Source organism: Lissotriton vulgaris, chromosome 5, assembly GCF_964263255.1.
Source record: "Lissotriton vulgaris chromosome 5, aLisVul1.2, whole genome shotgun sequence".
Classification (NCBI taxonomy): domain Eukaryota; kingdom Metazoa; phylum Chordata; class Amphibia; order Caudata; family Salamandridae; genus Lissotriton; species Lissotriton vulgaris.
In genome coordinates, this window is record NC_141693.1 from 1304969705 (window position 1) to 1304994606 (window position 24902).

Below are 24902 nucleotides of genomic sequence, written 5' to 3' on the forward strand. Positions count from 1 at the left end.
CAGACACAGCCCATTGCCGCAACTCGGCAAGTATCACAACAGATGTACCAGTATGCCCAGTCGGCATATCCAGATTATCCCTGTTACACATGAAACAGCCTAGAGAGGGAAGGTGGGTTGCCTCTTATTGAAATTCCTGTAGATCAAGAAGGTCCTTATGTACACAGTCACGTATTAGGAAAAGACAGAAAGTTTTTAATTGACACAGGGGCAAGTCGCACTACAATCAGTCACAATGAAGTGCCAGGGGCACCCCTCTCAGGCTCACAGAATGTATCCCTTGGTTTTTCAGGACAGCCTATTGTAAATGAAGTATCGGAACCAGTACCATTAGCTGTAGGTCCATTATCCCGAGTTACAGATTTGTTACTTACGAAATCATGTCCAGAAAATCTGTTAGGAATTAAAACACTGAAGGCTCTAGGAGCTATAATATGCTGTTCCCCGGAGGGAGTCAGACTCTTTCTACGGGATTTCAAGGGTCATTATGTTTTACGTGATTTTGATGTCAGATTGAAAAATGTACCAGATCACTTATGGGCAAAAGGCCCAGCTGATGTAGGTTGTATGCATATCACTCCATACCGTGTTACACTCAAGACAGGAGTTGTCCTACCCAGGATCAGACAATACAAGTTACCACCCGATGCTGTAGTGGCTTTACTGAAAATAATTGAAGAGCTTATTGCCCAGGGGGTGGTCGTAGAGACCGACTCCAATATCTGTAATTCACCCATCATTCCAATTCTTAAACGTACAGACCGCAATGCACCGCCAGTATATCGGCTGGTGATTGATCTTCGAGAACTGAACAAATGTATTGTACCACAGTATCCTGTGGTCCCCGATATCTCCTCCCTATTGACTGCTATTGATTCAGAAGCAACGTTCTTTACTGTAATCGATCTCAAGAACGCTTTCTTCAGTGTACCTATTGACCCGGAGAGCCAATATCTCTTCGGATTCAGTTTAAATGGACGAAGTTTCAAATTTTCCCGCGCACCTCAAGGATTTACAGAAAGCCCCAGCATCTATAGTCAAGCACTGAAAAGACAACTAGATTGTATTCAAATGCCAGTTAACACCGCTTTACTGCAATACGTCGATGATCTACTGATCACCGCACGAAGTGAGCCCGAATGTGAACAAGCATCGTTAACAGTTTTGCATTTCCTGGCCGACAAGGGACACAAGGTGTCTCCTTCGAAGCTACAATTCTGTGTTCAGCAAGTTGTGTACTTGGGTCACTTGCTGTCCAAAGTGGGGAGACAGCTCACTCCCGATCGCATTCAGTTAATTGTAAATATGCCACGACCCCAGACACAAAAGGAAGTGCGGGCCTTCATAGGCCTCACCTCGTACTGCAGACAATGGATTCCTCAATATGCATTTCTAGCTAAACCACTCATCCAGTTAACGACACAGGAGGCTGCAACTTCCATTGCCCTCCCTTGGACTCAGGAACATACACAAGCCTTTGAGGAATTAAAGAAAGCTTTATGCCAAGCACCAGTTTTAGCGACACCATGTTACAGCAAACCGTTTACACTTTTTGTTACAGAACGTGATGGTACAGCATTGTCTGTCCTCACCCAAGATCAAGCAGGTTCACATAAGCCTTGCGCTTATTTTTCAAGTACATTGGATTCCGTAGCCCAGGCACTCCCTGCGTGCTTAAAGTCAGTAGCAGCAACAGCGTTAGCAATCAGACAGAGCGATTCAATTGTTCTAGGTCACCAGTTAACAGTACAAGTCCCACATTCTGTAGAGGTTCTGTTAAACAGAACCCAGACTCAACACTTGACTATAGCACGACTGACAGGTTACGAATTGACATTATTCCAGCCACACATAGAAATCAGACGCTGCAGTATCCTGAACCCAGCAACACTGTTACCTACAGTTATGACAGATCCAGTTCCGCATGATTGCATAGAGATCATTAATGCAGTAACAAAGCCCCGACGAGATTTAACAGATGTTCCATTGACAAATCCAGATCTGACACTTTATGTAGATGGTTCATGCATGAGAACAAGTACAGGAGAGTTAGTGGCCGCGTATGCCGTGACCACTGAAACTGAAGTTAAGGAAACACACCGTATTGATACACTGTCTGCTCAAGCAGCAGAGCTCATTGCTCTGACCCGAGCCTGTATTCTAGCCAAGAACAGAAATGTCAACATATACACAGATTCCCGTTATGCGTTCGGAGTCGTACACGACTTCGGCATGCTGTGGCAAGAACGAGGTTTTTTGACCTCTCATGGTACAAAGATACAGCATGGTCCTCTCATTCAAGCACTGTTAGAAGCAATACATCTGCCTTCAGCCATATCAGTCATGAAGTGTAAAGCACATACTAAAGTCACAGATTCTGTTTCCCAGGGTAACGACTTGGCAGATCAGACAGCAAAACATACAGCACTGACCGACACTCAGATAACTGAAACGACAAAGACAACAGATCCGACAAACTGTATGACAGTCAGGGATCCCACACTAGATGTTATGGACATACAGACACATGCTACTCCAGAAGAAATAAAGAAATGGATCGAACTAGGAGGGATCCTGACAGATCAAGGTTGGATGACGAAGGGAAAATCTACATGGTTTCTCCCTGACTCTATGGTTCAAGTCATGATAAATACAGCACATAGTCCTGCCCATCTAGGAGAGAAAGCAATGCTAGACAGTTTACAAAATCTCTGGAACAATAAACACTTACGAGCAGCAGCAAAACAGAAAGTGCGTACTTGCATGATCTGTTGTCAGTTCAATCCAGGTAAAAGCGTCCCTGTAGAGCAAGGTGGATTTCATCCTCCCGATCACCCTTTTGAAGTCCTCCAGATGGATTATATCCAGATGGACCGTTGTCGAGGATTTAAATATGTTCTCGTAGTTGTCTGTGCTCTGTCCCGCTGGACCGAAGCATACCCAGTCCCAGATTACACTGCTCCGACCACTGCCAAGCAGTTGGTTCGTGAATTCTTCCCACGATACGGCCTGCCTCGTGTCGTGTACTCAGATAACGGTCAGCCATTCTCATCTGCCTTAATGAAAGAAGTTTCTTTATTACTGGGATACCAGTGGAAGTTCCATTGTGTCCGACACCCAGAAGCCGCAGGCCTTGTTGAGAGGCATAACCAGACACTAAAGATCCGCCTTGCTAAAATATGTCAGGAGAAAGGGGTCGACTGGATAGTCGCCCTGCCAGTGGCACTATTCTATATGAGAATGGTCGCCCATTCGAGATCAGGGCTATCTCCGTACGAGGTGGTCTTTGGAAGACCACCGAATATGTGGGGGACGCCCATTCCAAAAAAGATTACTGATGTTGATTCTAACATGTTGACAGATTACCTTGCCTCCTTGATGTCTGCACTCCAATCATGTCGTTCACAGGTTGCCGCAGCCTTCCCTGACAACACTGATGTAAAGCCACACGACGTCCGTCCGGGTGATACTGTACTTGTCCGAAACTTCGACAGAAAAAGTCCGCTGGAGCCCCGCTGGAAGTCTCCGAAGACCGTACTTCTAACAACAAGGACCGCAGTGAAACTGGAAGGAAGAAAGGGGTGGGTTCACACGAGTCATATAAAAAAAATTTCTGGACTGAAACCTGAGCAAGACTCGTCCACCCCCACCAAAGACTGTGTCAAACAGAAAGACTTTTCAGAATCTGAACGAGAAAAGACTCCTCAAGAACAATATCGCATGAAATTACGATCTAGCAAGTCAGACAGTTTAATTGTTTAAGTCCTCCCCTAGGTGAATCGGTTAAATAGTTTCTGACATGTATCCCCTAGATCGAGATAGAGAGAGAGAAGCAAAGAAACGTACATACTGCAAATCACTTCGTAGTCACTGCATAGTGACACTAATAATAATGTTTATTCTCAGTGTTTTAATTATCATTACTAGCATCCTATTGCCTATCTATTACCCTATTTTCAAGCATGAGCAATCTGTTTACAATGTTTCTGCTGAACACACTTTTAGTGAGTTACCTCCTCACGAGCTTTCCTACAGACTTGCGCTGCGCAACAACACATTCATTAGTATGTTACATCATTCTCATCAAACTAACAATGCTACAAATTGCTGGATATGTGGCCGACTCCCTCCCTATCAGAATTACAAGGGAGCTCTGCCTCTCTTTCCGTATCCGTTCACTCACAATGGCTCCTGCGGAGCATGGTTTAAAATAATTAATTCCTTAGATCCTGATATTGCTGTTTTCGATGGGGGCTGGGTTTGGGGAAACCTGAACTTGGTCCTGCTCGACGTCTGTTACCCAGATAAGGAGGGACTCCCCACTAGAATAGGAACTGATCTAGAAAATGAAGTATATGGATTAGGTAATTATACAATTAGCCTTATGATTCTTACTGTCGAGTCCAAAGCTGCACCAGTTCTACCCATTATGTCAGTATTGCCAGTCACTGGTGAATTATGTATCAAGAAGAAAGGTTCTGTACACTTAGGTCATAGTAAATGCACTACTGTGGTCGAATTCAGTGATCATGGAAAATCGTCCTTTAAAGCTATCAGTCATTCTTACTTTGTTTGTGGTCATACCGCATACATTCGTCTACCTCCAGATTGGGATGGTACCTGTTACATTGCATTCCTTCTGCCACCTGTTTTTCTAGCTCCCCCTGATTATCATAGAAATACTAATCTAGTAAAGAATAGACCCAGAAGAGATGTCCCACTTGTCGACTACACAGAAACGGCATGGGAACAGTACACTGATTTTAATAAAGGATTCTTTTTCTTTTTAGGACCTGTCCAGAATAGTAAATTAATACGCAGATTAACTAGAACACTTGAAGCAGTAGTAAATGAAACTGCCTCCGCCTTAGGTAACCTAACAGAAGAGCAGTCCGCCATGCGGGTTGTTGTCCTTCAGAATCGTCTTGTAATTGACGTCATCTTGGCAGATAGAGGTGGAGCCTGTAAGGTCATCGGGTCAAGTTGCTGTGTTTTCATTCCACAGAACGCACCATCTGTATATCAAGCTATCACCCGTCTTCATAAAATTGCAAATCAGATACATCAGAATCCAGGCACCTGGACTTGGTCCGGTTGGTTCTGGACAACGTTAACAGCTTGGGGATGGAAGATCCTATCCTTCCTAGGCATTGGCCTAGTCCTAGTATTCAGTTGCTGCCTGTGCCTGCAGTGTGGGCCAGCGATTTGTGGACTGTGTGCCACTTCTTGTATTGAACATTCCAGTTTTCACTCAAAACGTAACCGAAAGAAAGAAGAACAAATGATGTTACAAGAACAGACTGATCGATTCATGAGGATCGATATTTCATGAAGGGTCCGTAGGGAACAAGGAGGGAATGAGGAAAATTAAATTTTAGGTCATGTTGTGTTCCCTAGCGCGTACCCCACCGACTCCATGTACCAGCTTAAAGTGCATGTAACTTCCCTCCTGTGCCAGCTATGAAGACGCAAATACATTTGCGTCCACCGTTAACATGTCCTCTTTCAGATCCACCCTGAATGGATTATGTAGTCCGTCCCTAAGTATGCTATGCCACCGTCTTTTTGTAGTACACTTTTCATATTTTTCCTGCTCCAGCAGAGTAGGCCCTGAATTCCTGCCATCTGAACCTCTTTTGTGGCTCCTGACTCTGCCCAGGCTACCTCTGTACCCGTGAACTCTGTCCTACTTTCAGCGCGGCCCCTCGCGCTCAGCTCAAGCCTGCTTTCTGCCAAGACTGACTATAACCTTCAAGTTATCTGTTTCGCTCCTCGAGAATGCATTCCTGCCTACTAGATCCTGTAAACATCCTCCCCAGCTGCAGAGCCAAAGGGCCGACCTGTCTTAATGCAAGTAATTCATAGCCTCTGTTGCCATGCTTCCATGGAAGGCCCCGTGCCCCCACGCTTCACATGCAGACACTCAGGCGCTTATACACGCATCCACAGTTAGCATAGAATAGCTTCTGCCCTAGAGACCTTTCCGCCCAGATAGTATAGTTCCTAAACATTAGATACCAGATATGATAGAAGTACAAGTTGATCTGACATGCCAGACTTCTGTCTCTTTCCGTCAGTGTAAATGTCAAGTCCCCTGCACCCCGTCAATCACACGTCATGCAGCTACGCGCGCATCCAAGCTTCCGATTTCTGCTGACACTGCAACAATTCTGTTAGCACCACCCCTTGGTGCCACCCACTTGCGTCACTTATCAGTGACGTTTCTAGCACACACCTCTGGTTCACGCCTAGTTTACGCCTCCTGATGATGTATTAGTATCACGTGTATAATGTTATCTTGTCTTCTCTCAGCTGTTACGCCTCTTACATTATTCTTTATGGTATAAATCAAGTATATAAGCTATGTACTGTCATTAAACGAGAGCGCTCTATCCCTTCTGACACCCCTGTGGTGGTCAGAACATGATATCCTGATTCCTTTATGAGGAATAAAACCCTTAGAAACTCTAACACCACGGACTCTGTCTTTTTTCATTCTGATTGAGTTATTATTGATTAAGTACTTACCTGCATAGAAATTAAGAGAGTAAATTAATTATTTACGTCAGTTGCGTGCGTTATGCGTCATAGGTCAAAGTTCCTTTGTTTGTTTCGAGCGTTGCATCGCGTCACGTCAGGAGAAAGCCGAACTCAGAATGAAGATGCCGGAGAAGCCGGAGAACGTGCTGAAGGAGCGTGCAAGCTACACGCGATGCCACATGCGGAGTTGGTTTCAAAGGAAAACAATGTGCCCAGAAGAAACTGTAACCCTTCAACAGGTGAATTAAATCGCATAAAAGTTACCTGTTTTCCGAAATATCTGCGCAGGTAACAAACATCCCAAATTAATCCTTAAGATATGAAGCAGATAGCAGGCAGCCAGTTAACCGATTATTCTTTTGTTTTATTGTGAAATTCCAGATTTTTCACAATTAGCAAATAGTCAATCCAGAGGAAGGAGAAAGCATAAATCCAATGAGAAGTTCAAGAATCCATATAAGGGGTGTTGAAATGAATCAAAATAATCTGTAGTATCTGTACAGTATCCAAGAATAGTAGTTAGTCCAAGATGAATCCAAAATCCAAAATCCAAGTTTGTTCAAATCAAGCCAAAACAAAAATTCCAATTGTAGGGGAGTTGATGGTTGTAAATGCTTTTCCCCAATCAAGCCTTGACCCTCGTCGCCAGTGATAAAAGCTCTTAAACAGGATAAATTGGAAGAGCAGGTGTATTGGTACAACCATCAACAGCAAGACACAGCAACTGACTCTGTAGTTAGAATGTAATCATTCTATCTGTGATGTAGAGTACACAGTGTTCTTTTAAAGTGACAATAAAACATAACACAGTGTCTAAGATTTTGAGCCAAAATCTTGAGGACATTGTAAAAAAAGTCATTAGAGAAAAAGATGACTTCAGTAGGTTCAATTGCCTGAGGCTAGTGTTTTGTTTATAAGAGGGCTTTAGGTCCATGCTCTACCAAAGCCAACATCCAGCCCTTTCGAGGCAACGGTCACAACCAGGTCTCCCCCCTTGGGCACAAGTCTTGTTATCAAGCTCCTTCCACTACTCCTCTTCCTCATATCCCCAAGGCATGACTAGTTCCAAGAAGGAAATTTGGCAAGGTTTGATCACAGATGCATGTGCTCTAGAAATTGTAGCAGAAGGTTACTGAATAACCTTCAGCGAAGTTCCATTCAAAGACTTCTGCCAGACTATTCTCTCATGGAATGTGATTCACCTTGAAGTTCTTCTAAATGGCATTCAACTCATAATCCACAAGGCTGTTTTAATTCTTCTTTTCAGGAGGAGAGGTTTCAAGAATTATCAAAGCCAACACAGTCTGTCCTGGATCTCAAGAACATAAATCAGTTTATTCATCACAAGACATTCGGGATAGTGTCTTCACAGAATATTCTTTCTCTCATCAGAGTAGGTGACGATCTGACCTCCTTAGACACAATGGCCACTTATCTTCATGTCCCGATCCATGTGAAATATCAGAAGTATCTTCAGTTTTCAGTGTTGGGGAATCAATATCAGTTTACAGTTGCTTCTTAACCGCATCGCTGTGGCGGCTTTTCCCGCTGTGTGCGGCATTTTTGAAAATACAGCGTTACATGACGAGCTCAGCTCGTCATCAGCATACGAGCGCCGTAACTGATGACGAGCTGAGCTCGTCATCAGCCTCGAAGGGGTTAAGGACTAACATTCGCACCAAGGGTTTTGACTCTTAGCTCCTCTGATGGGCATCTTTTATACAAGAGGTATTCAATAATATCCTTACCTTGAAAATTGGCTAAAAGCAACTTCTTCTTTCTCCAAGGTCGAACAGGATATTCATGATGCGTGCAAACTTCTCCAGGTGCATGGACTTCTCCTAAATTTTAGGAAATCTCAGCTCATCCCATCACAGTCACTCCAATTCATTGAATCTCTGTTTCTCAACAGATCTGGATCAGTCTTTTTGATGAAAGTGAGGAAAAGAAAGCAGAGATAACATCTTTCCAGTCTTGTAGACAAGACCCAGGCCATGGCAAGGACTTTGCTCAGACGTCAAGGCGAGATGGCTTATACACTTATTTCTTCTATGAAGTTGCCTACACTGCTACCCATTGGTTCACCATCTGCTTCAGTACTGGAGTCAAGTTTTTTTTTACGTTTTTGAAGCTCTAGTGCTTGTGACAGCAGGGGTTTGGCAGAATCTCCAATAGTGGCTCCAATAGGGGCTCAATCCTGAGAATCTGGGCAAAGCATTTTTCTCCCTTGATTCAGAATCAAGCATCTTGTGTTCGGACAGACAATCATCTGGTCAGATCAACCACCAAGGAGGGGATGCATCAATACCTGCCATCCTTGGCAGGGCCTTTTTGCCACAGAGACAAACTCCCGCCTACTGCAATTTGGATACCTTCCAGTTAGGCCTTAAACAATAAATGCCTTTTCAATGGCCTCCATGTCTGGGTTATTGCTTCCATCATTTCCAGCTCATCCCCAGGGTGTTGAAGAAAATCCAAGAGGATCATAGGGAAGTACTTCTGATAGTTCCAGGTTGGTCAATAAGGCCTTGTTAACCCTTTCTTCTTCAGGTGTTGGTCCACATTGACAGTTTCAAATGTATCCTCCACATATGAGAATTTTTCTTCTGTCCCCATATTCTCTCAGGTGACTGAGTCAGGGGACATAGATTTGAAAGGAGGTGTCTCATTTCTCATGGTTGTTCTAAAGGGGTAGCCAACAGCACTCAACAGTACAGGAGACCTTCTACACTAACATCTTACCATTTTCATTGACATTATTTTTTCCTAGTTCAGAGACACAGGTTTTTCTCCAGTTTCCTCTGACCCGATTACGATCCTGGGTTTCTGAAGTTTCCTCTGGGTCGAGCAGCCTGTGGACAGCCATTCAGGCTTTCAGTTTTGTGGAAGAAATATCCATTTCTTCTCTAGCTTCTAGTCTTTTTTAAAAAAAAAATTCCACGAAGATTTGTCATTCTGTGTTCATTCCTGAGATATGGCAGTATCCCTTAAGGATTTGAAGTCAGCCCCTTTCGAACCTCTGAACTCTGCAGACCTTAAATGTCTCTTTTTTGGTGGCTATTTGTTCAGGGAGAAAGATAGGAGAGATTGGTGCTTTAACAGCCTCTCCACCTTTTCTAAGATTTCTCCCAGATAAAGTAATTCTTTGGCCAAGTTCTCTATTCTATCCTAAGATTCCCTCCAGATTTCATTGTGCAGAAAATATCGTCTTGGCAGTTGTTTTTACCCAATCCTACTGCAGATGGGGGGACAAGGTTGCACACCCTTGATATCCACAGGGCTATATCTACCTATTGAAGTAGAACTGCCACTTACCAAAAAGATGATTTACTATTTGTAAACTTTGGTATTTCAATGAAGGGGCTCAGATGCATAAAGGTAATGATTTCAACATTCTATAACATATCAGGTCAAGAGCTGCTTTCTAATCCTTAGCAGGAAGAACTACTAAGGGAGTGGCTGTATCTTGGGCAGCCTTTAAGGGAGCCACCCTTAGGGACATTTGTTTTGGGGCAACAATGTCTACTTCCCTTACGTTCATGGTGTGTTATCATCTGCAGGTGGGTGGCAGTGCATTTACAAACTTTGGTTCTCTTGTGTTGGTATCAGTACATGACATGTGAGCTGGTGTTTGGGTTATAAACCTTAATACATTCCAGAGTGTTACATTGACAGACATTTTTTGAGTCTCTTTTTCCATGAATATTGGAGCAAGCAAATCAATCCGATTTCTGCTTATGTATTCCCTCCATGCCTATCGGCTTGTGAGAGGAAAACAGATAAGGAGGTAAAGACCTGGTTATTTACCGGTAATCTTCATTACACTTCTGCCTCTCCACATCCCTGAACCACGCCAACCCTGGTTCCCGTAGAGATGATTGATTTTGATTTCTTCTATATTTTTGGCTTGATTGATACACGAAGGGCTGATAGGAAGTTCCTTTTTTTAGGTGTCTCTGAGTAATAGCAGCCATAATCAAGGATTTTTTTTCATTGGACTAGATACACAATCTCTATGAGACGGAAGGATTACTCAATGTGTATGGTCCGTGACAAGGGAGACTTCGACACAGAGTAATGAAGATTACTGGTAAGTAACTGGGTCATTCCTGTAAACTTAGGAGTATTGGTGTGGGGAGTGAAAGCCTGAAGAGCGACCTTGATATCGAAGCATATAGCTGCGGTGTATTGCTTATGAAGACATGCCCAGATTTTGAATCCGTCCTGCATTGTGGAAAGGGTGGCCATGCAGAGTTCCATTGGGAACTTTAGCCCAGTGCAGTGGTGGCTACCATAGAGACTGTGCCACCTTGGGGGTAGCCCTGTGCACCTATATACAAAAGGTATAGGGCATGCCATGACAAACTGGAATGAAGGATACAAGAGCGATGTTGAAGCGAGCGAATGGTAAGTTATGGGCGGGCTGTAAGTCCACTAATTGTAAACAACACCTCGCTGTCTATCAGAGACCTGAAAAACAACAGTGGATTACTTCATAGGACAATGTATCAAAAGTCTAGCAGGCCAGAATGCTTGGTTAAGGTGGAACTGAGTCAGTCATATCACTTAGATGGGTGGGAATTCTGTCCATGGCCTTTCAGAGAGGCCGGCCAGTTATTAAATCTCAAAATTTAAATCGAGCAGGACCTCATGCTTCCACTAGAGATGCAAAGAAAGTAGAAAATGCCTTTCAAGAGCCAAGGAACAAAAAAAACGAATCTCCCTGAGAATGCCCGGCAATCTTAAGTCACGCTGCAGTCTCCAGCGCATGCACGACTGGCTGCGCATCCTGCAACATGATTTACTGCGCGTGTCCCCGGGACGTGGTCGAACTGGTGCTCAAGATTAGAGCTTATTTTTCTACTGTCATTCTCAATCGAACTTCTCTGATTTTACCCACATTGTTGATCAGCCTTTTTACCCCGAAATGCAAACTAAAAATATAATTACTAGCTTTCCAAAACAAAACAAAAAACAGGGCACCGCAATGACATATTTTAATTATTTGAAAGCACGAAGGGCGGAATTACCCTGTCAAGCCATCGGAGGTTAAACAGAAGAACGGAGAGAAAGACGGCTCATTAAATGCTAATTGCAGCTTTTGCGGTTTTGAAAGGAAAATTCCTGCCCACTGCCGCCCGGGTGCATGCCTATTATTGACGCTCCAGCGTGCGTGCCTGTTATGGATGTGACTGCGCGCCATGTTTAAGTTAATGTGCCTCTTGAGAGTGGGCCGCCGCAAGCCTCAGGGGGCCCGCTCGTGCGAACCTGCTCAGAGCCCTCCACGGGATGATGGTCGCGGGGGAAGGATCCTGTTCAGGCCATGGAGGCGCTTACGGTTTGGAGAGACCTTAGATATGTTAACATGCCTACCCAAACCACAAACAAAATACCTTTGCTGTTAACTGTAGGAAAACATGTTCATTCTAAGAACCCCCAGGACCACGCGGCAGGAATTAATGATAGCAGAAATTCAACAGCATAATTTGTCACAAATTTGCAATCACTGTGTATCGAGAGCGCGCTCATGGGACATCATATTCGGAGAGGTAATGGAGCTTTACGCACTTCGATTTAGGCCACTGTGAGCTGTACGTTTGGGCTGCAATGCGGAACTGGTTCTGTGAAATGTGTCCGCTTCACATGATGCTATCTCCGAAGCAGCCAATGTTTTAGATTTCATATGTGTGGCATTTCAGTCTACTTATGAGTGGCACTCTACAGCAAAATGTGTGACATTTCGAGTGACACTTTCTTGCAAAAATAAGCAATGAAATCCTTGGAAAGAGATAAATATCAGAAATTACTCGTTTTTGAGCAGTGAGAACTTTTAAAAGGGTCTTGAAATTTCTAAAGAACAAATACCTGAAATGGAAGGTCACCAGCCTACTTCCTCTTTAACGACCGTAATGTAAACAATTGTAGCTGCTGATATCATTATGACCCTTGAGGCGTAAGTAAAAGTTACCCAGTGTTCAACATACCTGTGGCAAAAAGTGCCCAGTGACTATACTTCTTATCCAGCTTCATACACTTCCTCTTCTCTCCACTTGTGAGGGTCGGTACACACCAATATGGTAACTAGGCCATTGTGTTGATAATTGTCAAAAAACTCCAGCTTTGCTGAACTGCATCCACCGTGCTGCCTGTTGGGTCAGACTGGGAACCAACCCCGGCCCTGGCAAACCGTTCGGCCGGCCTCAGGGAGAGGGGGATAGGGTACAACTGAGCTGTTTGCAAGGGTCGGGTTCGGCCGATTTTCTCACAGGGGTCGTATTGCAGGCCCCCGGTAACAAAACCGGCCCCCCAGGGTCCGAAAACTGCCCCCCGTGTCCGCTATGGCCAGTCCAGCCCTGGCTGTCTGACAGCAGGGTGACGGGCTCGGCAGGTCTAGATAGGCTGGGGCCCTGCTGGTGGCCTTCAACATTTTGAACAGGTGCCTAGGATTGTACAACGCCTTGTGAGAGCATGCATTCAAACCCTTTTGAAGATGGTGCTTCCTGTGAACCTGTCCAGAGCATAGTTACTTTGACTGTGGCTCGGCTTCTCCAAATAAAACAGACATGTGATACAGCTACCTCTCAATACACGGAATATGAAAGAACCAGCACAAACAGCAGGTCTCCAACTGACAGCAGCATCACTTTCAGGATCCTGTCTTGTAATATTACCTGGACAAGAATGGTGTTAGAACTCACATATTCACTACCTCAGCCACCTATACATTCATCTCAGTAAGTTTAGCATCCACTTCAGAAATCTGTGTGTAACCCATAAGTCACTCGTGCCTTAACTGTTCATCTTCTGTGAGAGATGGACACTCGCTTTGTTACTGCCTGTTCTTTGAGGCAGTAAAGCTTGTGCTGCTGCTGCCTGATTTGTAACTATTCTGTGACAGGAAAGGTTTGTGATGACGCTGCCTTAGTTGTACTTGCCCTCTGAAGTTAGGACGCTTGCACTGTGTCTAGAAGAGGGATGTTTCCAATGCTGCTGCCCTATCTTCTAAAAATATAAAGGATATTTTGAATGCACCTGCATTACATGCACATGCCTGTCAGAAGCTTTAGTTTGACCCAGGGCAAACACTAGTTTTGGAGCTCTGACCCTGTTAGGGTTTGTGCACAGCAAAGAGCATGTCCCCTCTCACTGCACTAGTGGTCTCTGTAATAGCTCTCTTTAAACATACTACTGAAAGCCTTTCTTGTTATCTCAACCCCTACCTAAGACTTCTGTGTATGTTGCTCAATGTATTCACAAGTTTGGACATTGCTGTCTTGTTTGCACATTGGACCTTGCTTTTACCAAGGCTTATTTAGAGCACTCCTCCCTAGGCCATGTGTTACTTCAACTCATTATCATAATAACTGAAGCTCTGCACACCTGCTTGTGAGAAACACACCCAGTTCTTCGAACCACACCCAGCTCTTCGAACCACAACCAGCCCTGTCTATAAAAGGCAGCACCTGAGTCTCAACCAGTGCTTGTGCTCGTCTACCTCCCACTTACCTGAGAACAGATCCTTCGGCGCTGGCACTCCTGCTCTCTCCAGACCTTCATTGACTTCAACAGGCGCGGCTTCTGACTCTTCCTTCTTCTGGTTTCCGGCTACTTCTATCCTCAGCCCCTCTTCTGTCCACTGCAATCGACCTGCAAAAGAGAAAGAGGTCAAGGTTAGACTGATCAGTATCCCTTTTCAGCAACAAGTAAGTGCAAAACCTTTTGTTACCTGAAAGAACTTTGTCTGCGATTTCTAGATTCATGTAAAGACAATTGGAACAAGATATCTCCCACGAACTTTGTGGTTCAAACCCTTTGTTACAAGAATACTTTGTGGAACTTTGTGAAATAAACATTGTTTTACATGGAACTTTTTAAAGAATCGAACAGAGGAAACCATTGACAGCAAGGCAAACAGTAAATCAAGGACTTGCACAAATTACCTGCTGTATTTTGATGTAAAAGTACAGTATTTGTTTTATAAAAAGTCTGAAAATGTGTGAAAAGTGAATTTGCTAGTAAGAATTTAGGCTTTAGTTATATTAAGGTGAATGTTAGACGTTGGTAATTCTGATAATGATATTCGTTTGATTTTACAGAAGTTTGAACTTTGAACTACAGAAGTTTTACAGAAATAGAAAGCACATCCCAGAACAGTAACACATTCCAAACCTGGAAGCTTGAGACCAGGATCCAAGAGGTACTTTTAGAAAATAATTTCTAATAAGATTAAGGTTTAGTCAGGAACACATTTAGGGATAGGTTGCACTTATCTGTTCTTTGTTTATGTTTCATTAGGCACCAGTTTCTACAGAAGTCAGAGAGGGCCGCAGATTTTAGCAGCTCTTCTACAGCGGAAACGCAAGAACAGTGTTGTCTCTCTTTTTTATTTTATCCACTTACCCCCTTCCCTTGAGCTTCTGGTTCTTAGTGCACTGTTTTAAGACTAGGGTGCTGGAACAAGCAGTTTCAGGGTGGGGTCGGACTGTCTTCAACCTCCATCAGAACTGAACAGAAACTCAGGTGAGCTGGGCTTTGACAGACCCAGAGATTCTGGTTTCAATCACAGATGCCCGTCTTGACCGAACTATGTGGCTCTGAACAACAGTCGCAGTCAGCATGGTTCACAGTTGAGGGGGCAGGCGCGGGGTCGCGAGGGAAGGTCGAGCATGCTGGGAGGGGGGGTTAAATATTAAAAAAATAAAAAAATAGACTTACCTTTCCTGGGTCCTGTGTCTTTACTGCTGGGTCTGCTCCTGCTTTCCTGCCTCTGCAGGAACAGGAAGCAGGCAGCCTCCCTCCCCTCCCCTAAGCCAATCACAACGCCACAATGGCAGCGTTGTGATTGGTTGGGACGCTGTGTTGGTTGGGACTAAGCATGGGCGGAAAAATCGTTCCGCTTGAGAAATTTGCGGATTTTTGGCAATTTTGCGTTCCGTGAATCGCGCAAAATTGCCAAACAATACGCAATTCGCAGGTTCGCGATTTTTATTTTGCTTGTTCGCGCTTCTAAAATACAATCTTGTGCAAGCTGCATTCACTTACCTTCATTCTGAGTTTGCCGAGTTGTTTTCCTACCGCGAACAAGATGGTCGCGCCCAAAAACAACCGCATGGGTAAGTTCGCAGTAGCCGCGCTGAAAAAAAACCCAGTGAACACGCCAAAATAAAAAAATTTGCAAGTTCGCACAAATTCGCGAATTTTGAAGACTGCAAATTCACTTTCGCTTTGGCTTGCAGGGAGTTTCGCTCTTGAGTCCTTTGGCAGCAAGGTAATCCACAGGGCTGCAGTTTCACTTGGTGCAGTCTTCAGAGGTCAGGCCTTAGAAATCTTTGCACAGCAAAACTTCTCAGCAGGGCACTTCTTGCTTCAGTGAGCTTCAAGCAGCAGATCTGGAGGTCTCTGCCCCTCTCAGATACTTATTCAAAATTCTCTGGGTCAAGCACCAGGTCACTTCTGACCAATGAGAGCAGGGCAACTCCTCATAGTTATGACCCCATCCTGTAGAGTGAGGCGTTATTTTGTCCCAGAGTGCACCAATCTTCCAAATCCATAATGGCTGATTTTCCAGCAAGGAGGTCAGAGCTGGCTAAACACACCACCTGGGATGGCTTATTTCCATTGACTTTCCCCCTACAATCTGCACATACCTTCCTTAAGCCTAGCCCTGACTCTGGGTCAAGTTTTTCAGAGTGAAACTGAAAGCCAGGCTTCCCCTCTAACTTTGAAGCGCAATGTTTATGACTCCACCCCCTGGCCTGGCATTCCTATAGACCAGCACACCGCCCTCCCAGCAGAGTGATTAACCCTAGGGGTTCTTCGTCACCTCCTCAAAGCAGCCTGGCTAATCCACTGAACTCTGACCAATCAGAGCAGACCATTGTAAGGCTTAATTTGGACTAACAAACAAGAAAGTCTTATAACTTCTTGTATGAACACTTTAGGAGAAATTCAACAATATAATATTGTTGGATTTACTACTACCATTCTGGGAAGTCTTTGAATGGTCCACCTAGTCCTCTCCTATCAATATTTATTAATCAATAACTTCCTATCATGTTAACCTATGGGCCATGGGGTTTGCAATGGGGAAAATTACTTAGGCAAGTTTTCTAGCACCAGGGCTTATAAAAACATATTTTATAAGTATTTCCCTAATTTCTACAGGACCCCCACCCCCTATGCACCTAGGGAAGACTTTAGGGGTTCTGAATCTGCTGAAATATTGCAGATCCTCCTTACCTAGTGCTTCTAGCATCAAAGTCAAATTTGAGCAGCACTTTTAAACAATGTGAGGAGTGAAATGTGAAATTTCACTTTACCCAGGCATATAAAAACTCATTTTATAAGGGTGTACCTTATAGGCAACTGACCCCCCACCCCTGGGATACCTAGGGTGACCCTGGGGGGCCCTAATATCAAAAAACATTGTAGGTTTTCCATTTTTAAATGCTCCTACCACCAAAGTCGATTAGGGCACATTTTACTGTTAAAAAGAAGTCCTGGCAATCTGCAACTTTGTAAATCTTACCTGGGGTATCACTTTGAGAGCCGTCATCGCTGAGAGTCACTCTCACCTTCCTTGGGGCTGCTGTTGTTGAGTGAGCTGCCACTGCCGAGAGTCACCGGGGCCATTCTTGTCAGGGCGGACGCTGAAGGAGAGGCAAACTATGCCTCCCAGCGTCCCCTGCGGTGTGCACGCCGCTGACGCCATCAGACAGCGCCAGGAGGCTCCCAAAAGGACGGCCGGGCACCCGCGGTGTGGGACGCGCGCGGGCCAAGGGCGGACCCGTTTGTGCCCGTCCGGGACCGTTCGAGGCCGGGCTGGGTCACCTCCCTGACATCGCCGTTCCAAATACAGCTGAACCCTGCAGTGGTGAGTGGAATTTCTCTTTCAAGTACCCATTGATTGTCTGGGGCAAACAACACTATGGGCAAACGAAATCCAATTACCGCAGCACGTAATGCTACGTCTATAGATACCATGTTGGAAAAGGCGATGGACATAGTCAGTACCGAGATTGAGCTGACTGAGAGACGATTGTCCCTGGGCCTCACAAAACCCCAACCTGTAGTACAAATTGAGAATACTGATACAAGCGATCCTCAAATAATGATACACAATGAGGTTGACCCCTGCCCACACCTACCAATTGGAGAGAATATACTGGGCGTGTAAGGCCCTGACCATATAGGAGCAACAGTAGACTATGTATCTGGGAGTTGTCCAACTGATATTCCAGCTTTAGCTACTTTGGACACATCCCCTAACCCAGAAGTATACAGAGCTAAAAGGAAGAGGAAGGCAGCGAAACCAGTTTGCTCCAAACGGAAACAACCTCCACGTTTGAATTCAAAATGCACAACATTGAACACATGGATTAAGGGCCCGAAGGCCCTAGCAGACCCAATCCCCAGTAGTGACTTAATTGATTTAGTTTCATTGGATGTTTTAAGTAATTCTGTACACACACAGAGGGAATCCACACAGACTCCCTTCTCTAGTTTTACACTTGGGGACACTGCTATAGATATTATTATTGATACATTGTATGAATGTGTTAAAGGGATTGTGGATAAAAGTTTTGCAAAGTTATGGAAGAGTCCAGATCGCTTGGAATCTTTAACTGCTAAGGCAAAATCTCCCTGTAGGGAACCTAAACATCCATCTCAACAGGCCAGTCCTCAGGGAAATTTAACCCATAGTGGGCAACAAGTGTCCCAAACTGCAAAGTTGCCATTTGCCTGTGATACTAATAGTAAAACTAAAGATCCCACAGATTTAAAAACATGTTTTAGATCTGTTAATACTCAAAATATGACCCTTACTGGTGCCCATGACGGCCCGAAAGTCTGTTTGAGGACTGCCGACATTAACACCAGTGGGCATGTTGAGCCAAATAAGGATGTTTTAAACCTACCCCCAGCATCTTGCCCGTATGCTTTGGTTCTCGCAGGGGTACCCCATTAGAGAAAAATAAATTTGAGTCCTGGGAACAACTACGGAACAAAAGTGTGGATTGGCTAGTTAAACATAAAGGGTACAGAGGTCGGATATACATGATATTTTAATGGGACGAATGGTAGGCGGGGTGAGACTAACTATTAGGGTTGATTGTATTGTCATCAATTTTTGCCGACTAGGCATCGTTAGATCCATACTGACTGTCAGAGAGACTAATTGCCCCCTACCCACAAACGTCTGTGCACTACCCCTCAGCTTCTTTTATAGACCACCACCCACACAGCGTCCACTTATTAGCCCATTTTTCCAGTCAGTAAATAGGTTTTCTCCCATCTCTGATCAAAATACTCTTGATTGACTTTTTTCTAAATCTCAACCGACTGACTGCGAGTGTTTTAATATCATACCGCCTATCCTAAGCACGGCAGACCATCAGGCGGTTTATCAATATGGGTTAGCATTGCATCGGGCGGTAGAGTAAAATTAATTCCCATCAAAAATGTAAACTTCCAAGTATTGATTTATACACAGGGGTTTCTATTTGTTTTATTAATTTTTATAATAATGATTTTTTAACCACACCTAATGTTAATTTTGTTAATCTGTTTAATTTTATTTCGGATATGGATAATTTGCTGGTAAATCACAAACTTGTAGGGATATGTCTGGGGGGTGACTTTAATGTGAAGATAGCAGGGGGAAATATTACAAGTCCCACCCAACATATCTCAGTTAATCCAAGTAAGAGAGGATATGAATTAATAGACCACCTATCAAATAGTAGCCGTTTAAATGTTATGGAAATCGCATCTGTAAATAATGAGGATAATCCAACACCCACTTACAGAGGTTTTGGACGAGCCTTAACCATAGACTATGTTTTTATATCTGCACCATTAGAAGATCATTTAGTTCTGGCAGAGGTTAGGGCATCTACTTTTGAGGACCACAATCCTATCTTAGTTTCTTTTAGGGCAGCCCTGAGACCCAACATTAGAAAGGAGCCAGGGGCTGGCAATATAGAACTCTCCACTGACACCCTAAGAGTTAAATGGAAGGGCATGGACTGTCCGAAGGTGTTCCAAGAGATGGTAAAAACCTATCCATCTCTTTGTGGAACGTGTCTCACACTGGCCAACCCCAACCCAGAGGCAGTTTCTACTTTTATTTTATTATGCGCAGGCATTAAAAAATTGATTTCTAGACCTGTAGCTACACCTAAATCTGACCCTAGGTGGTTTGATAACATTTGCTCTAGGGCTAATAGGGAACTCAGAGCCGCCCTATCTGTTTCCCCCAGGGATCCTAACCTTATTAGAGCGCTAAGGCATACTTATAAAGGTGCAGTAAAGCACAGACAAGATGTGGTTTTAAAAGAGCATTGGAGTAACCTGGCCTGTGCTGCTAATCTTAATAATACAAATGGTTTTTGGTCAGCCACTAAGTCACTGAGAGCGTTCGGCAATACATCTACCCCGCTAAGCTGTAATATTACAAGCGAAGCATGGGTAGGTCATTTCTCAAAAAATATATGCTTCCACATCTCAATGGGAAGATATTTTCGAAAACCTCAGTTCTGTCCAAATTCAAATATCTTTATCAAAAGTTGAGGATGCAATAAATCAGAGCCTGGGAAATAAAGCCCCAGGCCCGGACGGGCTACCAATTGACCTTATAAAATCTAGGCCAGAGTTTTGGGCTCCTATGCTACTCAATGTTTTTAATAAATTGACAACAACTAAAATTCCAAATACCTGGTCCACATCCGTAATCGTCCCCATTTTCAAAAAGGGAGATAGAACGAATCCGAGCTACTATAGACCAATCTCTCTAATTGATAATACTCTTAAGATATTGGGGAGAGTTGTATTTAACAAAATCAGAACTTGGGCAGAGGATGAAAACATAATAAATAAATGCCAGTTTGGTTTCCGAAGTCATCTTGGAACTGTGGACCAGTGCCTGAATCTTAATTGAATTATAGGGAAATATAGCATCGCCCGACACAGTCCCCTGTACCTGGCATTTATGGATCTTACATCCGCTTTTGATTTTGTTAATAGATCCAGGCTTTGGCAACGGTTTTTATGGACTGGACAAAGATATGATACATTTTTTAGCGTATCTGCATAGGGACCTAAGGGCTCGGGCAAGAATAAGCATGGATGGGGCAGTTTCAGGGGACATAGTAGTTGGTAGAGGTGTCAGACAAGGGTGCATTCTTGCCCCACTTTTATTTATTTTATATGTCAACGAGCTACGTAACGTACTGTCCAGCCAAACTACAGATGTCCCAATAATTAATGGTAAGAATCTGCCCGCCTTATTATATGCAGATGATGCTGTTTTAATGGGACGTACATCCAATGCTCTACGAATTTTAGTTAGGGGTTTTGTAGCTTTTATGAATAGTTTGAATCTCTGTACAAATTAAAAAAAATCTTTCTTAATGTGCTGTGGCCCTAAAAAATGTCTCATTAACACTATTACTTTGGGCTCAGATTCCCTGCTATGCACTCGCACTTTCCCTTATCTGGGTTTTCAATTTTCAGATGACGGGTCCTGGACACCGCATCTGACATATGGATGGACCAAATTTTTAAAAGCAATAAATTCAGTAATAAGCCTTCCTCAACCAAAAAGAATTGAGGTGGTACTGTCCCTACTTAAAATCTATAGGACACAATGCGTATCAATTATGACTTATGGAGCTGAAATTTAGGGCTTCATAAACCTGAAAAGTGTCCAGGTCGAAGAAAATAGATTCTGCAGGAGAATTTTGGGTTTACCAGTTTCATCATCTACTTTTATTTGTCATAATGAGCTAAGATTACCCTACAAAGAGGATTATATTAGGTCCCGCCCTGCCATGTTTTGGCTAAAGGTCTGGCAGAACCCGGCAGCCTCGTTAACATGGGAGATTTTGGCTGACTGTCTAAAATGTGACAGGGGTGGTGACATACCGTGGCTTGCGGTTAGTACACACAAATGTGACAGCAGTTAATCTTGGCCATGTTTTTTATAAACCTGAACAATTAGATGGAATTGACAGAAAGACCATCCGTAAAGTTCTATATAAACATTATGGGGATATAAGACACGCACAGGAGTCCATCAAGGTACCCCTGGGACAATATATATTAATGGCAGAAGTAGGTGGACCCCCTTCTTGTGTCCCAATTAGTTATCTCTTAAGAGACATCACTCGATGGGACCGAAGCCTTCTTTTTCACCTTAGATCGGGTACAATAAAATATTTGCTGTGCTTCCCCATAGGCTATCAACCCAACATAGAGGATCTGGTTTGCCCATGTGGCAATTTAGGAAAACTGTCCATGCTGCATTTTTGTTTTTTCTGCACCTTTTATCAAAAATATAGTATGCATCTATTGATACCGTTTTTTAGGATAAAAGGAATAACGGATTTTAAGGCTGCATTAAAATGATTCTTCAGCTCAAAGATGATGATTTAACATATCGAGTGTGCACCTTTTTGAAAATGGCTATTCGTTCGCGTTCTTCTATGAACTCCTGAATGTTGGATTAGGATGTACTATATGCACTTTCGGATTTTATATTTAAGCAGGGCAACATGCAATATGAATAATATGCGGGTCTACAGAGCACTTTATATAGAATTTAATAATCTAGGTTTTTTTTGTTGCTATTTTTCCTGTTCTTACTTGCACTTTTCACATTGGCACTTTATATGAAGCTGCTATTTGTAACTCTAATATGATCTAATCAATTGCCCATCTTTACTGCTACTTCCAGAAACATTTGCACTTTGCACTTTGGCACTTTAGTAGTGAGGTTGCTATTAAATATGTGTGATAATTTTGTAATATCTTCATTGACTAGTTTCCTAGCTGAATTCTGTTTTTAAATTTTTATATTTTTTATTTATTATGATGACAGACTATGTAAATGATTATGAGAATTTCTGCACTTTTACGTATAATGTATATCCGAATAAAGACCAATGAAACTGAAACTGAAACAGTCCTAGCAACCAGTGCTGCTTTTAAACTGACCTCAGGCTTCAGCACTGCAAACATGCTTGTGCAGAAAATCTGCTGGCCTCTAAACTGCCATGCCCCAGGATACTGGGGACTTCTAGGTAGTTTAATTCCCCTGCCCTTTTATATACTAGGGGCTTATGGGGTAGGTCATGCCAATTACATGGGTACCCCCAACATACCATAGTGTACCCTAGTGTATGTTGGGTGTCTTACCGTATTCTAATGTGTTCCTTTCTGCTGGCACTGGCCCTGGGCCTGGTTAAACAGAGCTCAGGATCGGTCAGAGTCAGTTACCACCAGTTCCAGTCAGCAAAAAGTTGGGGGTGTCCAGGGCACAGGATGACTTTGAAACAGTATAGTAATATAATATAAGGTGTTAAAGTGAACCAATCCAAAATACACTTTTGTATGTAAATGTTCACACCTCGGCTTTAAATAAAGTGGCTGTCAGCGACACTTGCAGTACGTTAGGAGGTCCTGGATGAGCTAAGAGATGGTCTCCTCAGCCCCCACTGCACTGATTTACCAGGCAGGATGCAAAACAGAACGTGCTGCTCAGAATTATGGGGCCTGCCCGTCACTGCCTCATTACCACTCCCCTAGTGGTACAGGTATCAAGGCAGGAGATGCTTTGGCAATGCACAAGTGGTTCATGGTCTCATGGCCTATGTATTCCCACATCCCACACCCAGTCACCTGTTAGCTTTGTTTTGCAGCCCCTGCATGGCCTGTTTCTTAGAGCAGGCCATGATTACAGTGACTCACCCTGTGAAGCATGCTGCACTTTCTGACAGCTTTGCCAATTGCTCATTGAGAGACTTCTTTAAGGAGTGACTCCTAAGGAAATTTGCCCTCTAGCCCTACCCACCCTCTCTCTGAGTCTAGTAAACATGCCACATGAAGCAAGGCCTATTTTGCAATACTTAATGTGAGATAGCTACCTTCCTGGGGAAGACGCCTGACCCAATCCGGGCAATATTTGCTCACTGAAACAGAGATGGAAAAGAGAAGTGGGGTCTGTTGCTCTGCCCTCTTGTTTTTAATCTAGTGGTAGTGAGACACCACTATGCATTTTAGCTCACCCACATACAATGTTAGTACATGTCCAACAGTGCAACAAAGGGAAAACATAAATGTTGACATAAGTGACATAATAACATTCAAACTAGGGAACCCATAGCTAGGTGACTACAAACAGTGAACAGTAATACTCGTGAATGCTTCCCAGTGCAAGAGATGGAAACCATTGATGAAGAATACCAAAGCAGTTAGGTAAGTGTTCATCATCCTATATGACTCATGAACGTATGTTAATTCCATAGGAGGTTTTGCTGTTTCTTCCAGATGTGTAATTCTTGTATGATTATGGAAACTGTACAACAGCCCTTTAACACCTTACACTCATTCTTTAGTGTACTAGCTACCTGTGTTCTATCTGTCCTGTGTGTGAGATCCGTGTTATGTTCCTTGTAACTCTGCCACATGTCCTTATCTTTTAATTTGTGTAAGAGAAGGTTGAGCTGCTGCTATCAATGTTGTACCTTTGTTTTGTGAAGCTACACAAAAAAAATGCATATTCCCAATGCTTGTTTAGTTGCATGATGCGAGAGAAAGAATTAACCATCACAAAATATGGGATCAGAGTTTACTTTTGAATTTACATGCACACAAAAAATCCCTTTTTTTAAACGGAATGCTTGTCTGTAAAATTTGAAAACATACCTGACAAGTGACCAATTTTGGTATTTTAGCCAATGGCCCTTTGAATGTTGGAGTCTTCCTCCTATGATGACACTGTTGAAAGCAAACCTACAAACCCTGAAATGCAATTACGCCGCTGTTTGAAAAAAAAACAGAAATAGATTTTGGTATCCTCTTTCCTTTTGTGAATGTCAAGTGTTGTGGAATGAAAAATATAAGTTAGTGTCTGTCATTCCTGTGTTCTTTCTTGTAGGCAATAAAGGGCTCAACAGCCAATGGGAGAGAGGACATAGATGCTTTCGGATGCAGTTGAACTTCCCACAGCTCTATGGCTTTTAAGTGTTTGACTGTTGACTGGATAAGAACCGCAGTGCACACGTGTGTTAAATATCCAGAGAAGGGCAGAGCTGGGTTCTTCTTGACTCAACAATATCAAGCGAAATGTTCAAGGAGCTGGGGGACCTTGGGACAGCAGCCAGTGGTAATTGATTTTCAGTGTCCCGAGGTGAACGGCATTGTGTGCTTCATCGGCTGTCCACTGTAGGGACTGTCAGGGACTATTTTGTAATTGTAACGTACTACTACCCAAGGTCCCTGACCATTACTATTGAGTTCCCTTGTTAATTAAACATGTTGAGCGCAATCGCTGGATTACCAGGGTTCTTGACTCTATTCCC